The sequence below is a fragment of the Nothobranchius furzeri genome, chromosome 9 (assembly GCF_043380555.1).
Source record: "Nothobranchius furzeri strain GRZ-AD chromosome 9, NfurGRZ-RIMD1, whole genome shotgun sequence".
Classification (NCBI taxonomy): domain Eukaryota; kingdom Metazoa; phylum Chordata; class Actinopteri; order Cyprinodontiformes; family Nothobranchiidae; genus Nothobranchius; species Nothobranchius furzeri.
Genome location: NC_091749.1, coordinates 66,628,003 through 66,653,779, shown reverse-complemented (window position 1 = coordinate 66,653,779; position 25,777 = coordinate 66,628,003). Strand labels below are relative to the sequence as shown.

Here is a 25,777-nt window from a genome sequence, read left to right as displayed (position 1 = left end):
GGTGTTGATGGTGATTTGTTATATTTTACACACTGTGGTGAACAAAACTTCATCACCATCACGTGAAAAGAAACAAATGTTTAAGTTCTGTTTGTTTTTGAAGATCTACTTCCTGTAAACTCTTCTGCTGCTGCCATTTAGTAGATATTTCTCAAGTTGTTCAGATGGAGATGAACTTCAAACATCTGTTCCTTAAAAGGAACGTTTGACTTTTTCACAAGTTTTGATTGTTCTATGGTCAATTAAAAATATGTTAATTAAGTTCTTTGCACTGAATCCTTCTCACATGAAGCAATTTCAGCAGTTTTATTGACAGTTTTATGACCTTCCAGAATGAGCCATTTCAGGGCTCTGTCACTTAACTCACTCACTGCCAGCAGTTTCCTGATCAGAAAAGGCCTTCGCTGCCAGCGTTTTCACTGTTTTTTAAAGGGGCATTATGGACGTTTGACAGCCAAAACATGTATAGAAATAATAAATTTCTTCTTCATACATTCTCCTGCAATGCCCTGGTCCTGTAGAATGAGCACTGGCATTTTTACTGTGATTGCCTGTTTTTCTGTAAAATCACAGAAAAAGAGAGCTGCTAGGGTTGAGCAGGCTGCTTCATGCGCGTTCACGCTCAGGCATCGCCCTCCGAACCGTTCTTTGAACGTTGTTTCAGGTGTCATCAAGGATATAAATGTTAAAGATACACAGAATTTCATTGGTGCTTTAGCTTGCCTAGTAAGACATTGGACTTTCGTGCAGAGGATCCAGGTTCGATTCTGGGTGTGAATATAGTTTATTTAGAGTTTCTTTTTTACATTAATGGTATATTTTTTTTTACAGTAAGATGCCCAAATTTTTATTTGAGACTTGCCGAACGGCATTGAATTCACCAGTGTTGGGCAAGTTACTTCAAAACTGTAATGCATTATTTATTACTTGTTACCCTAATTTTAAAGTAATTCATTACATTACAATATTACTGATTTTAAAATGTAAGGCATTATACTACTTTTGCATTACTTTAAGTTACTTTCACCAAAACAACTTTAATATGAAACTGGTAATGTGACGCTCAGTGAGCTCATGACATATATGTGGAAGGTGATGTGGTGTCTGAGCTAGGGTTGCTGTTAAAAACAGTCAGATATAATAACAGTGCTTTAAAATGATTGTTTATTAAATAAATGCAACAACAATCTGTACTCTCAGCACGCTGCCATCTTATATTAACTGAGCAGGGAGTGAGGTGGTGGGGGCTCCAAGCCTATATTTGCCTTGGTCCCCAAATGCCTTGATACGGCCCTGGATGTGGGACTGACTTCTGGGGTGATCTGATTCTATCACATGTATAAATATTAAATGCTTATAGATAATTGCTTTTCACTGGTAAAAATGTGTATTGGGGATACATCTACCTACTTTTTTCTTTTTTTCTTGATTTTATTTGAATAATTTCCTGCCCTTTCTCTCTCTAACCTTCCTGCATGCTGCATGTTTTCTCCGTCTTCCAGAAAAAAACTGTAAACTAGATTTCCTACTTTCTAACGATCAGCCAAAGGGATCTTCACATGCGCGGCGCTCCAGCAGTAATGAGTTGAAATCACCGGGGCACAGATTATGAACTCAACTGAGGCAAAGCACGTCAGAAAAGCACAAAATACCAGAGAATATGCGCTGATATGAACGATCGCAGGTGAATTATTTTGTTTTAGTGGAGCGATTTTGTGAATGTTGCAGCGGCCGCGTGCAGGACACAGCTGGAGTATTTGAGCCGTTACCGCGGCGTCCTCTCTGCCTGCAAAGCTGAGTCCATAAATGACGTCATATATGTGGATACTGGATCTTTTTTCGGGTTTCCCGCAATTTGAATTTTTAAGGAACACATCTTGATTCTGGGTTTAAAATGCATTGTAATTACCGCGTTACTGACAACTGTACCGAGTAAATATTACCATTTTCTTTCCCTGTAATGCCTTACATTACCACATTACAGCAAAAAGCAATGCATTACAATAATTAATTACTTTGTACCGCATTACTCCCAACACTGGAAATCACAGATAAAAAAGATATGAGTTCAACTTTCATTTTGGAACAATTTTTCAAGCAAGGGAAGGGAATGATCTGAGCGTGCAGGAGGACTGACCCATCATAAACCTTTGTCGGCTGTGCTGAAGAGAAAGGTACAGAACTAAATTATTTAATTAATTAGCTGCGCGTTCTCCTGTCCTCTGTCCTCCAGGCCACACACACACACAAGGGACTGTCTCAGCTGTTATTTTCTTTAAGGAATGTGCACGTACAGCATGCGCGCCTCGTGCACGAGCCTACTATTGAAGCTGCCATTACGCTTTTGGCCTGAGGGGGCAATCGCGAGCATAAAAATTCAAAACTCCGTAAAGTCCCTTTAATGGGCTCGACACATGGGAGGCGACGAACGACCGCGATCAGCAAAATTCATCACTGTCGCTTTTATTACCCGACACACGGGAGGCGACCCGCGGCAGCGGCCAGCGGCAAAACCGTCTACGCGTTCTGTTCCATGGCGAAACTGAAACTTCCGTTGTTTTGTTTGGCTGTGCCAGGTTGGAGGGAATTAAGGTTATTTAAGCGGTTCAGAGTTAATAAAGTGGTAGATATGATGTTTCACAAGGTGCTGTTAGAGTTATGTGAAATGATTTTACTATATAAAACATAATAATCAACTTCTCCATGTTTGCTCGGAGATGTACGGAGCATTATGTCCGCTCATTGGTCAGTGAATGAAACCTCCGTTGATTGGTCCTCGTCCGAGCGACAGCGATGAAAAGTTGAAAATATTTCAACTTTCTGGGATCGCGTCACTGGGTCGTCCGTGCACGACAGGTGCACAAGCGCAAAATTTCGCACGCACGTTTTTCACGTTTCGCTTGGTAGGAGGGAGACCCGCGATTATCGCTTTGTCGCGCATGTCTCACTGAAAATGAATGGAGGAGAGGCGATTTCGCCTCCCGTGTGTCGAGCTCATAAGAGCCACAGAACGATGCGCGCTATGATGATGTTGACACCAAAACTACCAAAACTAAGAGTAGACTCACCTCTTACATCATGAAGAATCTGCGCATTTCGAGCGTTATCCATTCTTTCATAAGCTGTTGTCGAATTGTGATTGGCAGAAGCTTTTCCGGTTTGCGCCTCACTTTTTTTTTTTACAGCAGAGGCCCAAAATGATCTCCTAACACATGGATTTTCTGCTTCCTGATCATGTGACGTGTGACGTACATGGATGAAGATCAGCTTTAGAGCTGGGATGTTTGTTCTCACGGTGCAGGGGCTCGTTCCGACTCCCACACAGTAAAAAAGAAGTCATCATTGGCAGTGAATGGTTTGATTTAAATTAACAATTTTTGAAAAAAATTAAATAAAATTAAAAATAAAATGATGACTTTTGTCGTCATTGGCAGTTAATGAGTTAATAAAACAAGGTGGCACTGGCCACACCCACCCAAACCCCACTCAGGCTGCTATAAGCTGAAAAGCTCTGACATCTGGGAGGGGCTCTGAGTTGAACTGCTGTTCCTCCAGCAGCAGCTTTCTCATGGGAGGTGGTTCTATTCTACTTTCCTCCTTCGAGACATCCCAAGCAAGGAGTTTCTGTAATGGCTGAAAAAGAAAAAGAAACACTCTTTTCTTTAGCACCTCTCAAGATAAATATCACGAGGCGCTTCACAGATCAAAAATTATAAAATAAAAATGATTACTAAATTATTACAAATTTATTTTTCTTTAAATCATTAAATTAGAAAAAGTAAAAACTGTGATTAAAATGTGAGGAAAGGGGAAAAGAAAATGAATAAGAAAGGTAACCAGTGGATCCCGGGAAAGGCGGAATAGGTAGAAAGAGCAGACTTAAAAACCAGAACCAGGATCTTGAAATGAACCTTGAAGTTGACTGGCAGCCAGTGAAGCTGTAGAAGCGGGGTGATGTGGGTGTGTTTGGAGGGTTGGCCAGATGCTGAGCGCAGGTATTCTGAACCACCACAAGTGAAAAGAGAGTTACAGTAGTCTAAGCGTGAGGAGATGAAGGTGTGGAGAACTGTCTCAAGTTCAGAGCGGGACAGAATGGGACTCAGCTTAGCAACGTTCCTGAGATGGAAGAAAGAAGAGCGAACAAGAGAACTGACATGAGAATCCAGGGTGAGAGCTGGGTCAAAGGTCACACCAAGATTCCTGACAAAAGCTGACCAAGAGAGTCTCTGACTTTGGGAACCAACTTGTCTGGGGCACAGATGAGGATCTCAGTCTTATCTTCACCCAGCCATCCAGGTTTTAATGGAGTCTAAACAGGTGTGTAACAGCTGCAGCTTAGACATCTCATGGTTCCTTTTGAAAAAATAATTCCTAAAACCAAACACTGATTAAGAACACCTTTTTCTTATGTTTGAAGTGTTTATAGAGGCAGTAGAGACCCAGTTGGCAGCACTATAGGATGCATCAGGTTGAGTTTAACATAATACGTCCCCTATAGAAGATAAAGCCGCCAACACTACAGCTCTGGGGTCTCATTTATCAAACATTGCGTAGAGTACTTACGCTCAGCAAAAAAAATGTACTTACGCCAAGTAAGTTTGTGATCAATCAAACATAGAGTACGCACAGCTGCACGCAGTCTCCGCTTCATAAATCAGAGACTAACGAGAATGTTTCTCAGCTGCATTTTAGTCACAGCCCGCCCTCACCACACCCATTTACTGCCATAAATGGTCAATGCAAAGTGCCTTGTGGATCTCATGCATATACATAAGCCGGATTGTTGCAGCATTTCGATCACGACCGCAGATCAAGGAAGCGCTATTTCACAAGCAGAAGTTGAGCTACTTGTGGGTGAGGTGGAGAAATGAAAGGAAGTGCTTTTGCAAAACAAATAAGAGAAAATCCAGGGAGTGGCACAGCGTTGCTGAAGCCGTCAATGCTGTGAATTCTTCAGAGAGATCTGTGGCGGATATAAAAAAAAATGATCCAATCAGGATTCGATCCACAGACTCCCAGGTGAAAGTCACACACTCTAACAAGTCACCCAAATAGAGATCTCCCTGGTCCAAGTAGCCAGGGCGCATGATCAATTGGGTCACAGTGACAGGACACACACTGTCACAGACGCATGACATTCTGTCTCAATCTGTCCCCCTGCATTCCGTATTCTGCGCTTCAGGCTGTGTGTGTGTGTGTGAGTGTGCGTGCACATGTGTGTGTACGCACACGAGTGTGTGAGTGTGGGAGGTCTTGTTCTGTGTGAAAAGATTCACAGCTTCAGAACTTCTGGGTTCAAAACCGAGAAAAACTCAACATTACAAAACGATGTAATAATATTAGTGTTCCTACAGAACCAAGCAGCTGGTTCTGGGTGAATAAAACCCGAGTTTGTTGTTTCATTGATTATTCCAACTTTAAATCTGCACCTCATTAAGTGTTTCTTTGGGTGTTTAACTGCAACAATATTGTCGTCATCAGCGCGTTCTTAAACACACCTGAGGACACCAGAAGTGCCAAGAACTCACTTCCTGTAATTAGCTCAGCGTCAGCACATCCAGAAGCTTCCATCTGAGAATCTTTAAGATTAAAAGAAAAGATTATTTAGGAGCATCAAACGTTCAGTCAGCAGGGATTTTACTGAGCTCTGCTCAATTTTATCACTGCAGTTTATGAAAATTAAAACACACACACACTCCTGTGTGTGTGTGTGTGTGTGTGTGTGTGTGTGTGTGTGTGTGTGTGTGTGTGTGTGTGTGTGTGTGTGTGTGTGTGTGTGTGTGTGTGTGTGTGTGTGTGTGTGTGTGTGTGTGTGTAGAAAATGTTTCTTTAGCTCATGGCTTTCTCACACATTCACCTTCTTTTTATTAAGGTTTTTCTTTTTAAATATATGTTCTTTTAAAAAACGTAATTCTAACGAGTTTAGTTCTTCAGAGGTAGAATCTTCTTTGAGTCTCAACGACTCCTTTTTGCCCATTTTTGGTTATTTTCTTTTCCTGTAACCAAACATGCAGCTCAGTGGGGAGAGGGCTGCTCGAAGCTATGGTATCAGAGCCACCAAGGGGTGGCACGGGGGGCCAAGGTCCCCCATGGAAAATTTCTGGGTCCCCCACTGGCCTGCCCAGGCCAAATATGAATGTAAAATCCAATAAATTAAGTAAATAGATAAATTGCAATCAAAAATATCTTGCTTCTGCTCACCATTTTCAAAAAAAGTATAAATAAGAAGTTTTTGTGGACGCTTTTGTTAGAACTGCAACAGATGAATGAAACTATTCTAAATACTAAAACAATAAATGTTGAAATTAAAATAATTGACATAACTGAAAGGCTTTTCTTCTGAAATGTTCATGTTTCTCAGATTTGAGGTAAACGTGTTGGATGCAAAGACCTGCTGATTTTTTTGATGACAAAGAGTGAAAGAGCAATCCAGTGCAAAGGCTAAACACACACACACACACACACACACACACACACACACACACACACACACACACACACACACCTGAACAGTTGGGGTGCCACTGGCATCAGAATGTCATAAAACGATCGTAGTTTGCTTTATTAGAGATAATCTTGATGTTCTGATGCTAAAATCCTCTGTTGGATACTTTAAGTGGATCATCATTCATGTAAATCCACTCAGATGTGTTTAACTCAAAGTCCAGAACTCCTGATCCCTTCCAGAAGTGGAGTCTTCCTGTATTCCTTCAGCTCAGGAGTTCTCCAGACCTTCTTTCAGAGTTTTTCTTTGGATTTTGGGTTTTTGTTCCTGACCATTCTCAGAGACGCCGTTTAAACCGAACAAGTTCTCCCCACTGAACCAGTTTCCTTTTATGTCCGTTTATCACAGCAGCAGAGGACTGAAACCCGCTCCTGCAGCTGCTGCTGCTCTTCATGAGCAGAAACAGCAACAGAAAATCAATAAAAATGCTGATATTGTTGGTTAAACAGGATTTCCTGCTTCTGAACGTCCCAGCATCAGGACCGTTCAGAGCTCTGAGCTGCCAGCATCTTCATACAGGAAGTGAGTCACAGCTGTGTTACGTCCTCATCTGTGAGTGGCTTTGGACAGAAATGACTGCCAGATTCACAAGCATGTGAAACAGAATGAGCAAAGAAAACAGATTCTCGATACTAAACAACAACATCTTCCTTCAGGATCCTCCCGCAGGAGGATTTATAATAAAAGAAGACAGAATAAATCCTGTTTGGAACATTCTTGTTCTGCTTCAGAACTGTTAAATGAACAGAAGGCTTTCCATCAAACCAACTTTCACCAATAACTAACCCTCCCGCTTCTGTTTACGTCCAACTCGCAGCTTCCTGTAATAAAAACGGATCCCAGATCATCCCCTGGCTCAGGTTTTAGGTCGTCTCTGATGGCGAGTCACATCGGACCGGACAGGACCGCGGCTATGACTGGTATCTGCCGCTGCAGAACTTTAATAAGAGTCTTCATTGACCCGAACGCTCCCCCGAGACGAGGCTCAGCTCCTGGTGATGGAGAGCTGCTGACGAAGAGCTGCTGACGGCGATTCGCTCAGAATCTAAATGCAAACTTTAATGTAACCCGTTAAATTGAACAGAACCGAGGCACCGTCAGCAAAGCTTTTACATTTAAATACAATAAAAGGTTTCTAAAATAAAAGCAAGATGGTTCTTCAACCCAACACATCCCACCCGGCCAGAACGGTTTAATCCGAAAAGGTGAACTTTATAAAAAGTTTATATTCTTTTCTTTTGATGCTTAAAATATGTTTTTCGCATTATACAAATTTGTAAACCTAAACAAAAAATACAAGCACAAATGAGAAGGTCCATTATGGATAAATAAATTACTTTTATTTATTAACCCCATTTTTATTTTATGGTTCAGATCAAAGCTAATATGGATTAATAAATGTTCCTAAATCTGTTTCATGGACATTTTGTGTTTCAAACTAACTATCTGGTGTTTATTTTTCATTTCATTTAATAAAAATATTTCATCTGTAATTAATGTTAAAACACATTTGATGGGTGAGTTTTGAGATGTTTAAAAAAGTATAATTTCATAATTGATTTTATTTTTGACTTGTTGACTCGTGTTGACTCGTGTTCCTTTCAGCTGTGCAGTGATGAAGATTGAAGAATTTCCTTTATGATGCGTTGATTTCAGATGCACGCAAATGATAAATGACCTGCCTTTCAGTGTCAGAGGACTCCAAAGCTTTTTACACTACATTGTATCACACACACAGTCACACACTGGTGGTGATGAGCTACAATGTGGCCACAGCTGCCCTGGACCTGTCATGGTCCGTGGTGAGCTGCCAGCCTGTAACCCTGTTTTCTCCTCTGAGTATTGTTTTCACAGGTGGGCGTGTCTGAGAGCTCCGAGCTGCAGCTGGTTTCACCATCAAGGCCCAGGGGATTTAAGGAGCTGTGTGACAATTCACCACGCCGGATGATTACTCTGTTTGGGAAGCTCTAGGCTCCAGCCTGACTTTGATATTTGTATTTTGTTCTTGTTAACCTGTCGCTTGAAAATCCCTGAATGCCCTTCCCTGCTCTCCTCCAGGTTCCTCTTAATCTCTCACCATCTCCAGAGCAAACCCGGATCTCAGCCTACCTGACCACACTGCTTCATCCCCTGGCCGCCCGCTCTCAGCCGCTCACCTACCAACATCCATTCCTGCTCCTGACAACCCTCCCTGTACATTTACCTCTACCAAGAAACAGTAAGCCCAGCCTCCAGATAAGTTTCCATTATTTCCACCTCATATTCACTCTGTCTCCCTCAGAATCTCCTCCTGGAATCCTGCTGCCAGTCTTGCATCTTGTCTGTTCCCTGTCTCTCCCGTTGCTCCTTATTTAGTAATGAAAACCTTTTTACTTACCTTCTTGCTCTCCGTGTTGTGATTCTGCATGTCGTGGGTCAAGAACCTGCCACCCACCATGACAGGACCGCACTGGCACGAGGCTGGCACCATCAGCCCATCCGACCACCAAGGTGGGTTAAGTGTCTTGCCCAATGACACAACAGCAGCACTCTCCGCCAAGAGCCGGGATCAACCCCACAACCCTCCAATTGCCTCCTGAGCTACTGCTGCTCAGGTCTTCACGAACAGCTGATCAGATGTCCGTCCACACAGAGACAAGTCCCACCATCCTCCAGCCTGTCGAGGCAGACGCCCTGGAGCTACAAACACGAGTCACACGGAGAGAGACTCCTTTAAAGCTTCAGCCGAGACAAACTGATGAAACAAGAACTCATCCTCTTGTTAGAATCAACTCAACAGTGTCGTCTCTTTGTGTCGCTGACATGAAAAGAAGCATCTGAAGAACTCATAAACACAAAGACAGAAGTGAGCAAATGGATCCAGAGCAGAAACAACTCCCGCCTGGAGATGAGTGAAAGCGTTTAGATGCTAACAGGCCTGATAAAAAATCTGAGTGTGTGTGTGTGTGTGTGTGTTTACACAACAGGTGTTACTGATGAACTCTTGTAGAGGAGCTCTTCATTTGCATGTTTCTTTATGTTGCGGCGTTTTGATCTCTCCACTAACTAGGAGCCTCTGAGCTGATGTGAACCCACACAGATAATGGATTCCTGGGTCTAAAGATTCATTCCATCCAAAAGGCGTTGGAAAATAACCCTGAAGTGATGAAGGGATGAACGACGGTGACAGTTTAAAGAATTCACTCAAATGTTTATAAATAAATACAACATCAACTTACATAATAATCACACACACACACACACACGTGTATGTGTGTGTCATTCCATCCATCCATCATCTTCCACTTATGTGGAGTCAGGTCATGGGATCAGTAGTCTAAGCAGAGAGGCCCAGACTTCCCTCTCCCCAGCCACTTGAGCCAGCTCCTCTGGGGGAATCCCAAGGCGTTCCCTGGCCAGACGAGACACATAGTCCCTCCAACGTCTCCTGGGTCTTCCTTTAATCCTCCCCCCGGTTGGACGTGCTCGGAAAACCTCACCAGGGAGGCGTCCAGGAGGCATCCTGACCAGATGCCTGAGCCACCTCAACTGGCTCCTCTCGATGTGGAGGAGCAGCGGATCTACTCCGAGCCCCTCCCGGATGACCGAGCTTCTCACCCTATCTCTAAGGGAGAGCCCAGCCACTCTGTGGAGAAAACTCATTTTGGTCGCTTGTATCCACGATCTCGTTCTTTCGGTCACTACCCAAAGCTCATGACCATAGGTGAGGGTAGGAACGTAGATCGACCAGTAAATCAAGAGCTTCGCCTTCTGGCTCAGCTCTCTGTTCACCGCAACAGACCGGTACAACGCCCGCATCACTGCAGACGCAGCACCAATCCGCCTATCGATCTCACGTTTCATCTTTCCCTCACCCGTGAACAAGACCCTGAGAAACTTAAACTCCTCCACCTGGGGCAGGACTTGCTTTGTTAAAACAAAGTCCAGCTTCCCGTGACCCGTTTAAACTCTGGATGATATTTCTACTGGGACGTCTACCTGTGCTGTAGAGTTCCAGAGGAGGCGGGGCTACATCACCTGTATCACCTAAATTCCACTAATGTCTATGGGGACGTTCCTTTGGTGGGAAAATGGATGAAACTCCCTCAGAAACAGGAAGGGAGTGTTTCAGACTGTAAGGATAAAAAACTACAGACTCTCTTTATGTAGCAAATCTAAATCTCACTTAAAAAAAATCCTTTTCACAGCAGAAGGAAGTTGTTTTTCTTTAAGCATCTAATCAGTGAACATGGAGTGATAAACCACCGTGATGCTGCTGACCTCATCAGATTTCCTCTCCTCTGTGTCTTTAAGAGCTCAGCTCAGCTGCCGATGCACCAAACTGTGAAATCACCCTAATCTGCCAATTCACTCTTCATCCCTCCTGATCAATGAGCACCTATGGACGGGAGGAGCGGAGGATGGAAGGATGGTATTGATGGTCATGGACCCGGGTCGATAAATAGATTCCTGTAGTCCCCTCTATCTTTAAGACACGCTGCCATTATTGATCAGAGGCTTCTTGCATTTTGCTGCAAATGGTTTTCAAATATTAGCTCTTATTAAACTTGCTAAGCAGGCCCCACAACAGCCAGGAAACCTCCACGGGGCCTCAGAAACTACAAGATGAGAAGTTTCTCTGAGCTGCTGCTGCATCTGTAATGAGCTCGAAAGACAAGTGTGGTCATCGTCTGCATCAACAAGCACCAAGAGTATGTGTGTGTGTGTGTGTGTGGGGGGGGGGGGGTCATTAATTGTCTGTGGTGACCTCCTTTATTTCCCTCTGCAATTAAGACGACAAAGCCCCGTTTGTCTCAGGAGTCTCTCCAAATGAACAGGTTGAAACGCTGGAGAACTTTCAAACGGAGAACAAATAAAAGTCAGTGACGGTTCAGATCCGGCATCATAATTAACGTTCGCAGAGACGAGACGACAGAGACTCCGGGACCGTTCCGACAAAACTAAACTTTACATTTCTGGGTTTTTAACAAAAAGAGAAATAAAATCAGAACAACCTTAACTAAGATCCGACACAGAATCAGAGAACCGAAGCTTCACACAAACAGCTCCTGGAGGTCGGGTTCGATCCAGTTTCCAGAACGCAAAAGATTAATGAGTCAAGTTAACCACAGAGCGCCTTTCTCTAAAAATGCTGAGTCACAGTTTCTTGCAGCAAATAGAAGATCTGAGTGTGGTGAGGAAGAGGAGAACCTGGAACGTGTGATAGGGGGTGGGGTGTTACGGCTGGGTTGTGTGTGGGTCTTTATGTTTGTTCTCTTAACTGTGTTTGGATTCAAAAGAAGCAAAACACTCAAACCTGTTTAGACTTACAGGAAGTGAACTTTATTTGAAGCAAAGTATAAAAATAAAAGCTGTTCTAGAGTCCAGAGTGTGGTTCTACTGGAGGAAAAACGGGTTCCACGAAGCAGAACTTCCCTGAATGACAGGAGATCAGGTGTGAGTCTTCACTAGTCCTACGATTCCATTCTATTATGATTAAAGATGATAAATGACCCGCACTTGTGTAGCGACTTTCAGAGTCAGAGGACTCCAAAGCGCTTTACACTTCAGTGCATCATTCATCCATTTACTCACACATTCACACGCTGATGGTGATAAGCTACAATGCAGCCACAGCCGCCCTAGGGAGCACTGACAGGCTGCTGAGCACAGGCGCCACCGGTCACAACTTTTTATTTATTCTCATTTTAACCTTATTTTAAATCATTTAAAAAAATCTTTTTTTTTTTGTTAAATTGTTTGTTCTTGTACGCCTCGTGATTTTTATCTTGAGAGGCTCTTTATAAAAGATCGATTTCTTTCTACCAGTCCCTCCGACTACCACCAGCTGGACAAAACAGCAAAACTCTCTACCTGGAGCCGGGATCGAACCTGCAACCTTCTGATTAGTGGACAACCCACTCAACCTCCTGAGCCGCTGCTGTACACAATTACAATTATTATGTCAGTGATTCAATTCCATTTGACATCTCAATCCATCACTATTATTTCATTTGGGGTTATTTTCATCTATGAATAGAAAATGTGTCTGTAGTATGGAGTATAATCAGACTTGTTAATGTATGGAATTAAGTCTGGATTATGTCTCTCATTATGTGAAATCAATTCTAGGCTTTACAAGATGTATCCGTGTGTGTGTGTGTGCGTGTGCGTGTGTGTGTGTGTGTGTGTGTACAGGCAGCCGTCTAGCCCCCTGAACTGTGATGTCGTAAATTAGTGATGTGCCTTCACTCTGCTGATATGGTCAAACGATTCATGTTGTGGATATAACCTGTTTTGACCTGAACATATGTTGGGAGTAAGCATGTATGTCATCTTTTATCCTCTGTGGAGTTGGTCAAGATGCTATAAACATACAAATAAGACATCTTGTCCAGCTCATGTTGGAGATGACCAGTTGACCCGGGACAGAAGAAGAAAAGGGAGGGGTAACCACACGGCCCCCCCATTGACCAATGGCTACGAGAGGAGGTGATGTAATCCCAAAGAAGAAGAAAGGAAAGCCTGCAGGAGGCGCTGAGAAGAAGAAACAAGTGAACGGATGAAGACTGGGAGAAGAAAAGGTGACATCATGACATCCAAGATTTGTGGTCTCTTCGGGGCTGTTGGAGAAGTAACAAGAAGAAGAGGAACACGTGACCAGGAAGTCTGAAGTCTGAAGCAGCAAACAAAGAAATGACTGTGAGGGAGGGGGGACAGAGTGAATAAAAGGAAGATATTGGGTCTGTTCAAGAGTTGAGCTTGATGGGATGAGTGAGAGTCAGTCAGTCTTTGACTGAGCGTTTTGGAGAAAGGCTTTTGAGAGTTTTTAGAAGAGGCCTTTGATGGGAGGAGTTTGTGAGGTACAGAGATGGAAAGAAGGAAGCTTTTCCTTTGAGCTTTTTGTCTGTGATTATCTGACCTAGTGTCAATTTTGGAGAGCTTTTTCAGCTCAACTTTGCTATAACTCGGTTTATTGGCAACAAGTTGTTTCACTTTTTAACCCGCTTTGTCGGGGTTTCGTTTGGATTACTATTCTTTTTTCATCTGTGTGAAATAAAACCTAGTTCCTCGGATTCGAGGAACAAAAAAAAGGATTTACGTGTGGGGTCTCCTCCTGTCGGTAACCGAGCAAAGGTGAGATGCTGGTTGTAAATGCCATTCCTAGGTGTAATTGATATGAGTGGTTTCCTCCATCCTAGGCTACAGGTAAAGTCAGTTGCCTCCTCAGCATAAAAGGAACAGCTGGCAAGGGTCTTAACCTGAAGTGTACACAAGCTTCATGGACTGAGGGTGTGTTGTGAGTAAACTGAGTCTCCACTGAGCTGCATAAAGTTGGTTTTGTCAGAATCAGAGTCTAGGTTAGCGGTGATTGCTAATCAGCTTCTACAGAGTGCGGGCATTTTAAAGAGTGGCTGGTGTCACGCCCACGCAAATAGAAATACAAGTCAACCCTGAGACGTTAACATCTTTTGAAGAGTGAGGCTAGCCTGGGAAGATGGCTTGCAACAGTGTCTGAAACAACATGCCTGCTCCTTAGGACAATGTAAAAGTTCAGAACATTTTAAACATTTAAAATGTTTCCAGGCTGTTGGAGAAACATGCTCTGCAGATGTTCAAATCTCAAAAGAACCTCAACACTTATAGAACGTGTCCAATTCTTGCCTCCGTTTGGTTGATAAAATCCACAATGAGTCCATATATTAGATTTGAATGTCTTTGGAGCAACTTTAGAATCAAATATTAATGTTGCGGTTAAAAATCAAACTGCATTACATAATAATTGATTCATCGATTTGATTCGCAATCATTTGTTTCCACATCTTGATGCATCGATTATTAGATTAATTTCCTCAGCTCTGGCCGGTTCAGGTGACAGGACCTTCAGGATAAACACCAACTCGATGAGGATCAGTGCCACACCTGGTCCTGGTCTCCGCGACACTGTATAACCTCTACAGAACCGAGTGGTTCTGAGTGAGTTTGTAAAACGAGTGTGAAACTTATCACCTGTAATGAGGCTCTGTTAAAACGGTGGTTCATTAAAAAGTGATGTGCAGAACCGGAGGACCCTTTCTACCAGCTGATTTGGGCAAGATTACAGATTAGCAGATTATACAAACTTCACGTATAGAAGCAACGGCACATAAATGCATTTGTAGCGTCGAGAGGATTTCTGCCAGAATGTTTGTCTTCCTGTTAGCTTGTTCATTAGCCTGTTAGCCAATTTGATGTTCTATAGCTAACTTAAGCCAACTTCTCAACACCACCAGAACTCCCAGAACCAGAAGCAGCGGCGGGTGGCACAACCTCTGTTGACAGGCCAACGGTCCTCTAGAGACAGCTCGGAGTTCCTCCAGAGTTAGCTGGTTCACACCTGTTTTAGTAAAAAGCTCTTCCAGGACCTCCTCAATGCTCCTGCAGACAAACGTTTACCTCCGCTGCTTTCTTTATCCTCTGTTTGATTTCACACCTCCCTAAACCAAAAGGACCAAACCTCCATCAGCTGGACCTCCAATAAGCTGTCTAAACATTTGTACTAAAAATAAAAAATGATCAGAGGTAAAAATCATGTGGAAATCGAAATTTCGTTTCCTGGAATCACAGATGAGTGAGGTGCAGTAAAAGGTTTTTTTTTTTTTTTTTTTTGAAAATTGAGTATTTCACCCTAAGCGATGACTAAAAGGTCTGAAACTTGTCACAGCCAGACAGGAGACCATCTCACCTGAAGATCTGAGAGCAAAGCAAACGTTTAGACCTCAGAAACAAAACTTTACCTGGATTTTTCCTCCTCTACCTGGAAAGCTGGAACACTTTCGGTTTCAATTTTTCGTAATGGCAGGAAAAATAACCTTCTTAGCTGTATTTATCCATCCACATGTTTCATTGTGACTCACAAGCTCAATGAATGCTTCCAGCAAAAAGACTTTTTTAGTGTTCATTCAACCTAGATGTCTCCTGCTGTCCTCACAGGATTCATCAGAGATTCAGGAGCTTTTCTTTGAACCCGAGAGGTAAAAACAGGAAGGTCTCTGACAAAAATTACTTTAAAAGCATGCTTTATTATAAATTGCTGTAACCTGCTGGAATAACGTTCCTCGGTAGGAGAACCAAGATGTAAGAAACAGAAGTCCAGGTCAGAAAAAAACACGAGCCTCCATAGTCACCAGATCTCAGTCCAGTCCAGAATCTTTGGGATGTGGTGGAACAGGAAAGTCTGTCAGTTTAGCCCAGAAGCTCTGAGGAACGTTTCCAGCAGCTTGTTGGATTTGTGACTGAAGATTTAAGGTGATTCTGAATATGGATGCATCGATACCGATACTGGTATCGGTATCTGCATCGATACCGATACTGGTATCGGTTAAAAATAACCGATACCAATGCAGTTGCTTGAAAATGGCTTCACTGTAACTTGTCATTTCTGTTCACCTACTATTTTAGTTTTGTGATGATTTCTATTCATATATTTTACTTTTTATCCACCTCACAGTCTTTTCCTGTTGAAAGCAGAGAAGAAAATAAAATCTGTATTCGAAATCATTGCATTTTGTGTGTGTGTGTGTGTGTGTGTGTGTGTGTGTGTGTGTGTGTGTGTGTGTGTGTGTGTGTGTGTGTGTGTGTGTGTGTGTGTGTGTGTGTGTGTGTGTGTGTGTTAGAAGTATTGGTATCGGCAATCGGTATCGGCGAGTATTTAGATCCAAGTATCAGTTTGGAAAAAAGTGGTACCGTTGCATCCCTAGTTCTGAAAGAGGAAGGAGGTCCAGAGCAGGTACCGGTACTAGCCAGCTCTACGTAATAAAGTGACCGGATGATGCTTTTGTAGCTTTGATCCTTTTAACTTTAAAATTCATTTTCCTGTTGACTCAGTCAGGAAACAAAAACCGTTGCCATCTTCCTGCTCCTTCCTGTCAGAGCAGCTCCCATCATTTAACCCACGTTTTTTATACTTGGCGTCACACATGACTAATCACAACTTTAGAGCTACGTTCATAAAACACTCAAACACAATGCCCCGTGATTACCACACACGCCTTCTAGACTTTTAATCGCCTATTTAATAAACGAAAAATGTGAAGAATCAGAGCCGAACACAAAGCTCCAGCCTGCAGGACGGGAAGTGTCTCCGTGCAGCTTTAAGGTTTGAATGTGAAAACGGTTGGAAGAGCAGAAAGTTTCTGTCTGGTTATTTATGCTGAAGAGTTCCTGCAGAAGAAACTAGATATGAGAAGTTGACCTAAAAGCTAAATTTCTGCAACAGAAAGCCCAAATCTATCTGCTGTGATTAGAGGAATAATCATCCCTCCAATAACTGACCTGCTTTCACAGATGACAAACTGAGCCTCTCTCTCTGTCCAGCCTCTCCGAGCATCTTGTTCTGTTAATTAATATACAAACGAGTCCACACCCAGCGAGCAGGAGCAGATCGATGTACAATCCTGCATAATGAGTACAAGCTGTATAATGACCCGCTCTGCTTTGAACGAAGCCTCGGTCTGCTGAGCACAAACAGCTGACGTGACCCAACTCGCTCGCCCGCTCTCAGATGGAACTCAAACATGGATGTCCCACTTCCAGGGACTCTTAGGGCCAGAGATGTGAATGCAGTCCCGCTCAACCACAAATCTGTTCGACCTTTTCTAACAACATGCTGCCGGAGCTCTCGGAGCCGATTCCAACTGATGAAATCTGAGTCAACACGTGTTCTGATCTCCGTTCAGACCTCGACTTTCCCTCAGCTCAGACTTTAAAGGCCTCCAAGAGCCGCGAAGCAGAGAGGAGGTGAACAAACAGCTGATGCAAAACCTCCCGTCAGTGATGTCAGCGGTGATTCATGTGCCAAGCTTGTCGAGGCACACGCACATGCACACGTACACACACACGCACAAGTACACACATGCACACGTACACACACACACACGCACACATACACACATGCACACGTACACGCGCACACCGCTTTAAAGCTCCAATCAGGACAGAATCTGTGTGACTTTGACTAAAACTCGTGATTAAAGCCTTCCTGGTTTTATCTTAATGATTTTATTTAAATGATTTAAATAACAAAATACAAGCTGATGTTTCCACTAAGGAATTTCACCATAAGCTTCATCACTTTATAAACATCTGTTCCTTACATCCAGCTCTGAAATCCGTGCAAAGTGGATCAAATTTTTTAAATCAGTCCAAAATTTTGTAAATGTGTGTAAACACGTTTTTTTGTTTTGTTTTGTTTTGTTTTTTCCTGAGAGAACAGATTTCTAAAAGCTCCCTTTGTTTTTGTTTTTGGGGCTGAAGAGAAGTTTGACACTCAAACTGCCCAAAATGCACAGAAGTTTAAAAATCGGAAGCAGAAACGAACGGGAAGCAGAAAGCTGCTGCTTCACAACATTTAAAGTTTTAACACAAAATGTCACTAAGTCAGATTTTTATTTTAAGCGTTCATCCTGACCACAGAACAAAACCACCATTTTACCACAAGGTGGTTAATTTAAAGTCAATAACGAATTTTCAACAGGAAACACTTGACTAAGGGCTCCATGATGACTCAAATCAACAAAAACAGATTTATTCTACATTTCACCTGCTCTCTGAGGACTTTTAGCTGTACATGTGACAAAAACCTAACCTTTGACCCCATCTGTTACAACCACAACATCCAGCTTCCATGCTTCATGCTTTGATTATTTGATCAACATTTAATTTTGGTGTCTTGATTTGACACAATTATGATCAAAACTCCATAAAACCCTCCTTTTGTCTCAATAAAAGCAGCCGGAGAGAGAAAGTTCAGGTGTTTTTCTCTGTTTGGCGATTCTTAATCTGGAGGTATTGATGAGTTCTTCTCTAATCGCTCTTTCGAAGGCGCTCGCTCCTCTGTGTTTATTGAGCGTCGGTGTGAGGAGTTTAACCGCAAGGCTGCAGGTTGATGCTCCCCTGAGTCATCCGGCACACACAGGAAGGCATATCAGCACTATTTGTAAAAAGTCACACCGAGCTCTGCAGAGGACGCCACGCCTGTCACTGAGATAAACGGACTAATAATTGATCTGTGCAGAGACGAAGGGAGGGTTAAAGAAAACCCTGGAGTCCTTCAGTGTGTGTGTGTGTGTGTGTGTGTGTGTGTGTGTGTGTGTGTGTGTGTGTGTGTGTGTGTGTGTGTGTGTGTGTGTGTGTGTGTGTGAGCCCAGTAATGCAAAACAAAGGGCAGGTCAGCCTGCAGGATTGCTTCAAAGGGAAATGCAGTTTCTGCATAATAATTGTCAATCTGCAGGTGTGTGTGTGTGTGTGTGTGTGTGTGTGTGTGTGTGTGTGTGTGTGTGTGTGTGTGTGTGTGTGTGTGTGTGTGTGTGTGTGTGTGTGTGTGTGTGAAGACATTTAGAAACAAAATTAGTTTCTCTTTCATTTTGTTTGAAGTTTGCTGAAGTAAATTTTAAAACATCTTATGATGCTATTTTCTGTCATCATGTTGGCGAATCTAACATCAGACCAGCCAGCAGAAAAATCCTCCATAATAAAGAAAATAAACTATGAACAGAGATTTTATATTAAAACTACGTTTCTCCTATCAGGAACTTCATATCAGTAAAACTGAAAACATTCAGAGCGCTTCGGTTGCAGGAGGAAGTCCGTAAATCCACGTCTGTCTCGTTTTTATCGGCTCAGACTAAAATGTATCAAACATGAGTGAATAACTCCACATAGACTAAGGCCTAGTCCACACGTAGCCGGGTTTTTTTAAAAACTAATATCCGCCCCTCCAAAAACTTGCATCCACACCACCGCGTTTTAAAAAAACGAAACTGTCCACACGTACCCGGATAAATACGTTGTTAAGGACATGCCAGACCTGTAGGTGGCAGTACTTCCCCCGTTCTTAACCTCGTCCGTCGTCTGTGGTCTTCTGCAAGGAGCAGTAATTCCGCTTGCAAAAACAAACAAGCAGAAAGCGCTTGGACAATTGATAAAGCGAGCGCAGCTCTGAGGGCATCCATGCTGTCGGCTAGTGTAAACACAGGTCGCACACGTGATGTCAGCATTTTTTGTCGCGGAAAGTGACGTTGCGGACCTTAAAACTCCGGTTTTGTCTGTCCACACGCAGACACCCAAAACGGAGAAAACGCAGATCTTCACTTTGGCCGGAGTTTTTAAAAAGATCCGTTTTCGTGTGAAAAAAACTCCGTTTTTGTGTGGATGACAGGCCAAAACGTAGAAAAATATCTACGTTTTGGCAGATCCCCGGCTACGTGTGGACAGGACCTCAGTCTGAACGGACTTATGTCCAGATTTTGTCTCCGTTAATCAGGACGTGTTTCTAAAACATGACTAACATAGTTCCACCGCTGTCAGGACCTCCGACGTTTCATCGTTTTATAAACTTCAATATAGTGACCCGCACTTGTGTAGTGCCTCTCAGAGTAAGGACTCCAAAGCGCTTTACACTACAGTGCATCGTTCATCCGTTCACACACACATTCACACACTGGTGGTGATGAGCTACGACGTAGCCACAGCTGCCCTGGGGCGCGCTGACAGAGGCGAGGCTGCCGAGCACAGGCGCCACCGGTCCCTCCGACCACCACCAGCTCACCAATATAACTGGATGGCTTCAACTCAACTACAAATCAAACCGTCCAATCAGAGAGCAGACGGTCGGTCTGAACCACAAGTATAGACAAAGGAACACAGAGCAAACACCCTCTAGTGGCGGGTTATAGTATAGATATAGGCTAGGTGAGAGAAAGACCTTCAACCAGGTGAGTGGGCGGAGTTTTCAGTCATCTGGACCTAGGATCATGGCGGATCCTGTAAACGATCTCATGGCTTCATGGTTCCGTCTCTGTGACATGAATAACTGAAGGTTTTAGACACATTCAGGACATTAAGGCGTTTCCATGCTTTCAGAAGCTTTTAGCTACCTGAGTCACGCAGGTGAGGAACAGCGAGGACAGAGACCAGATCCTGTCTAACTAATGAAGTCTTAAACATTCCCACACTGGGATCTTCGGGGTTCTTGTTTTGCTTTGATCTGAGAGAGTTAGATTACATTACTAACTTATAATTCACCGACTCAAAACATAAATTTAACAAGTCATTTCTTCAGTTTTCTTTATTCAACTTCATGTGAGTAAACGCTTAACTCAGAGCCGTGCACACGCATGTGTTCAGACTCAAACGTGTTCAGGACCTCTCAGGATCGTCAGTCATAATTAGTATGTTGTTGCTGCAGGACTAAAGCAAAGGAAAGCAAATTTGTCTCCAAAGTTCCTTCAGATACGTTAGGATTCCCATCAGAGCCGGTGAAGGTGTTTCTGATGCGCTGCAGCAATCAGCGCTTCCCTTCATTAGCAGCCTGAAGGCCCAGCGCTGGTCTCCACTGCTGGAGACGCTGCAGCAGCACTTTAAACGGCTCAGAGACGAGTCCGTTTGGGATGTGAGAGTCTCCATCAGTCACATGATCTAAGAGTCTCACCTGAAACCTTCAGGTTCTCTAAGGAGATCCCATCAAGGTCACCTTTAACACGGGGAGGTGAGCCGGAGGAAAGACTAACACATCATTACTACGGAGGTTTCTAATCTGCAAATTTCAGAAACGTAAATGACTGAAATTAAAATTCAGTCTGGTGTCAAATCCAACCTTCAAACCAATGATTATAAATAAACGCATCATCAGATTGATTTGGATCCGTTTTAAGCAGCAGAACTCGTCAATCTGAGTGAACATAAAGAGACAGAACCAAGCCGGTCCTGCTGGGCCCTGCTGGACCCCATAATCCACGACGTATTCAGCGCTCCGGGCTGTCCATCAGGAAAAGCTGGTTAGTGAGACTACTGACATCCCGAGATGAGACAGAGCTTCAGACCCAATCAGGATTCATGGCGTTCTGCTTCTGTCACCCCGACCCTCCACAGGACGAGCTCGGGTTCAAATACGCGTCTTTATTAGGAAACATCTCAAAACACAGCAGAAGTTCTCATCCAGATTGCATTCGAATTTGATAACGGCAGGACAATTCACTGAAACATGATGACATCAGAGTGACATCATCTGCTGGCAGGTAAACAAACATATTCCAACTTAAACCAATCAGAGATCAGAACACCAGTTCAGCCATGGAAACTTCCTGTAACCCGTTTAGACTCTGGATGATGTTTCTACTGGGATGTCCAACTGTGCTATACCTGGTTCACCTAAACTCTTCTAACGCTTATGGGGGCTCAGCTCATGAGTGCGGGCTGGTCATTCTGATCCTTTTATTTGGGTTTAGTTATGAAAACGTTCCGACAGCAACAAGGAAAACAGACGCTTTGTTCCTGATCTATAGGAGCAGTTAGCCATGGTAGACTGTGATCAGAGGCAGCAGTCAGTGAGAATCAAACAGAAAACAAACATCTGTCCCAGTTCATCGAGCTGATGGACCCCAGAAACCTCCACGACCCCCCACCCCCACAGAGCTGCTGTCTGTTTAGTGCCACTCAAGCCCTGAGGAGAACGGTCCCCCCCCCCATCCACGCCAAAGTCCCCAGAAGGCAGGAGCACTTATGTTGCTCCTCTTCCTTTTCTCCTGCTCACGCGCTTTGTTGGAGGATGAATAAGAAGCTGAAAGCCGACGGGCTGCTGGCCTTAATGGTCCCTGCGCTTACCTCCACCTCAGGACACATTTGAATTTCATGGCTGATGCTTCTTTACTGATTCACCCAGAATGAAAAAAACCTCATTTCTTAACTGTCCTTCCATAACTCATCACACACACACACACACACACACACACACACGTACACACACGTACACACACACGCACACACACACACACACACACACACACACACACACACGTACACACACGTACACACACACGCACACACACACACACACACACACACACACAGTTCTACGTTAGAATATTAACTTGTTCTGAAGTCAAAGTAAAAAATATTTCTAACGTTTTATGTCTCAGAGCCTAAAAGTAAAAATCTGGACCTGCTTTGGTTTTAAAATGTTTTTTATTTACGACGAACAACGAGTGATCGGGATCAAAGAACTGAGTCCAAGCGGTCAGTGGGAGGGGAATAGGTTTAGGCCTCCGGAGCATACAGGCGTGTGTTAACACAAGGAGGAGAGACATCAGCAGAAACCAGTCACACCTAGGGACAATTTAGAGTCCACAGTTATCCTGACATGCATGCAGGAAGAAACCAGAGAAGCCAGCATTTGAACCTGTGGCCTTCTTGCTCTGAGGTAACAGAGCAACCAGCTGCTCCACATGCAGGCCAGAAATTTTATTCACAGTTGGAAAACATGTCATGCATCTCAAGGTCAAAGGTCAGTGCTTTGACAATGACCCAAGAGCTCTTTCGGCAGATTAAAATCTTGTTCGGTGAGAAAGCGTGTAACACTTGTTCTGTCTGAAACACAAGCGTCACTCTGAGCTGCACATGCAAGCTTCAACCCCTTCGCCTGCTTCAGCCGCAGAGGAAGCAGACAAGAAAATGATATAGTCACAAAGGCCAGTCTTCTCTACGTGACATGGAACATTAGCATTCGTGGCCCCACCCACCTTTGCTTGTGACCGCCCGCAGGAAGGACAGAGCAGAGTGCGTCTCAGCTAACAGAAGCTAACCATTAGCATTAGCAACTCAACATCACGGTTTGGGCTTGTGTAATTTGTAGAGATAAAACATCAACGTTGCATTTCTTTTTACCCAAGAAAGAGCGAAAGATGTCAGCGGAAGAGATGTGTTGCCGTTAGCCAATCAGAGGCGAGATGTTTGCTTGTCATGAATATTAAGGAGTCAGACTCATAATCCTGTCGTTTTTGGCCCCCACTCCTCTGACTTCTGAAACTGGAGCGCCAGAGAATGACTCACAAAGCTTTACTGATGCTGACCAGCGCCGATTTATAGAAATAACGAGTGAATGAGACCTTTAAAGGTCACAGCAGCTCAGATTGATCTGAACAAACCAAAACTCCAGGATCTAGAAACGTTTACCCATAATGCACTGTAGCACCAACACCTGATCCCAGTCCTCAGCACAGTGGTGGAAGGCTGATGGCTTGGGCTGGTTCTGACCCAAGAGGACACATGAGTTCACCTGGACCCCTCTTCAAGAGTCTGATGTGAGACCATGATCCCAACACAGCAGCAGATCATTAGAACAAAAGTTCTGTAGAGATCCAGCCAGAATCCACACCAGAACCTGGTGAAAACTTAAGAGAGCTGAATGTGTGGGGACCAGAACTCCTCCAGAACCACACCATACTGATGTGGTCCAACAGAAGAGCTCCTGCTGCTGGAGGTGGTTCTGGACTCACTCTCTAGTTCTGAACTTTAGTTCCATTTCTGTTAAATAAAAAAGTTCTGTTGTTGGATGTCTAACTATCATCAAATCAATCATTTATTCTGCTCTGATCCAAAATCAAAAACTGAACCAGAATCCCATCTGAGTGAAACAGCAGCTAGCATTCTGATCCGGACTCTGGTATCGACCCGGCTGATTATGGATGAAAAGGTCCATCAGACCGGAAACACAGCTGCTGCTGCTGTTCCCACTGAGGACCCTGGTTTAGATGAGGCCCACAGAACCACCGTCCAGTTCTGAATGAGTCCAGACCCAAAGAACCAGATAAAGAACAGCAGCCTGAACACGATTCACTCAGACGCAGAATGTGAGATGTGGTGCATTTCTGTTCTGTGACCTTTGACCCGAGGACTCCTCTGGTAGGATTCATCATTAATAATAATAAATTATATATTATACATTTGTGTTTTTTGGACATAAGTGATAAAACAAAAGCTAAAAAATTGTTTTATCCCTGAAAGACTTTCAACAGAGCTGAAAACTTGCCGCTGATTTATTAAACTCACCAATAAAAACCTGAATCCCTCCAGAAAACAGCAGCACTCAGAATTATTCTTTTATCTTCAATGACAATAAATACAAGGTATTGTATTATTCTTTGGACAGGTTCCCAAAAAAATACGTGTTTGGAGAAAGTTGAACTAAAACTGATCCTAGGTTGTTTTTATATGTATTTTTTAATTCTACTGAGATTTTAGGTGAGTTTAGCTGCTGGGGAAAACAAAGTTCATTCATTTTCACTGTCCGTTTATTTCTGTATTTTTAGGTTTATTTATTGTGTTTTTAAAGAAAAGAGCAGTGATGAAATGTTTTTCTGTCTAAATAACGATTAAGCCTCGGCATTTTGTAATTGTTTAAGAGCAATTTACAAATTAGTTTTGACCTTTATAAACGTCAATCATAATCAAGAGATTCTTCTCTTGATTATGATTGACTGAATCAAAGTATTTATAACTTCTGACTCAGAAGCTTATTCCTCTCTGAGCTCCGAACTTCAACCTCCGAAGGCTCAGCGCCTGGAGGGCAGCACCTCAGCATCGCCCCCCAGCGGTGATGGAGAGTTCCGACACTACACCCAGACCAGCCAATTAACGCCACCTGGGGAGGACGGGGAGCGCCGTCCTCCCCAGGTCCGCGTCTGGTAAATAAAACCGAACCAGACACGATGCAGCGGAACCAAATGGGTCCCAAAACGAACTTTTCAGAACACCAAACGGAACTAATAACTGACTCATAACTATTCGTGTTTTCGTAAACATATTTTTAAGTTCCCTGCCGCTCTGAACACCGGCCCGTCTCTATTGCGTCAATATGAGTTAAACTCTAATAAATGGATCCAGTCTGAAAAACACGGGTGAAAATCCCATTAAATGTGTTTGAAAAAAACAAAGTGTGACGGGTTTAACTTCTTCTCTTATCGTTTTTTCATGTGAGTTTTCGCGTTCTCAAATGTTAACGGGAGATGTGTGAGAAAACAAGTAAAACCTCAGAGACTCACCTGAATAAAGTTCGTTCGGACCGGCTGAGGGTCTGGAACTCGCACGAGCCGCGTGAGAAAGGTTCAAAAAGGTTCCGGTCCTAAAACGAGACTAAAGTCCTCCGCGTCCACGTCGCTGCCACCTTCAGCATCTGAAGTCGGAGCTCAGCCGCAGCGACTCTCCACCGAGCTGCCAAAGAGCAGCGAGGCGACAAGAGAAGTCGCCCCTTCATCACCGAGCTGCCAAAGAGCAGCGAGGCGACAAGAGGAGTCCCCCCTTCATCACCGAGCTGCCAAAGAGCAGCGAGGCGACAAGAAGAGTCCCCGCTTCATCACCGAGCTGCCAAAGAGCAGCGAGGCGACAAGAGGAGTCCCCGCTTCATCACCGAGCTGTGAGAGAACGTTCTCTACGTCACCGAGAGCACGAGACGACTCTTGTGAACGCTTCAGTTTAAGC

At 43.6% G+C, this 25,777-nt stretch overlaps 1 protein-coding gene across 6 annotated transcripts in view; it reads right to left on the bottom strand.

The window, feature by feature from the left end:
* Positions 1–25,561, bottom strand: part of LOC107381579 (multiple epidermal growth factor-like domains protein 11) — a 120,171-nt gene extending 94,610 nt beyond the window's left edge. For 4 of the 6 annotated variants that reach the window (XM_054731970.2, XM_054731974.2, XM_054731972.2 and 1 more), the window contains exon 1: positions 25,342–25,557. The gene's annotated coding sequence lies outside the window, so the exon portion shown is untranslated. Of the gene's footprint in view, positions 1–25,341 lie in introns of all 6 variants that reach the window. The other 2 variants (XM_054731976.2, XM_054731975.2) reach the window with 2 other exon arrangements.
* Positions 25,562–25,777: the final 216 nt, after the last annotated feature.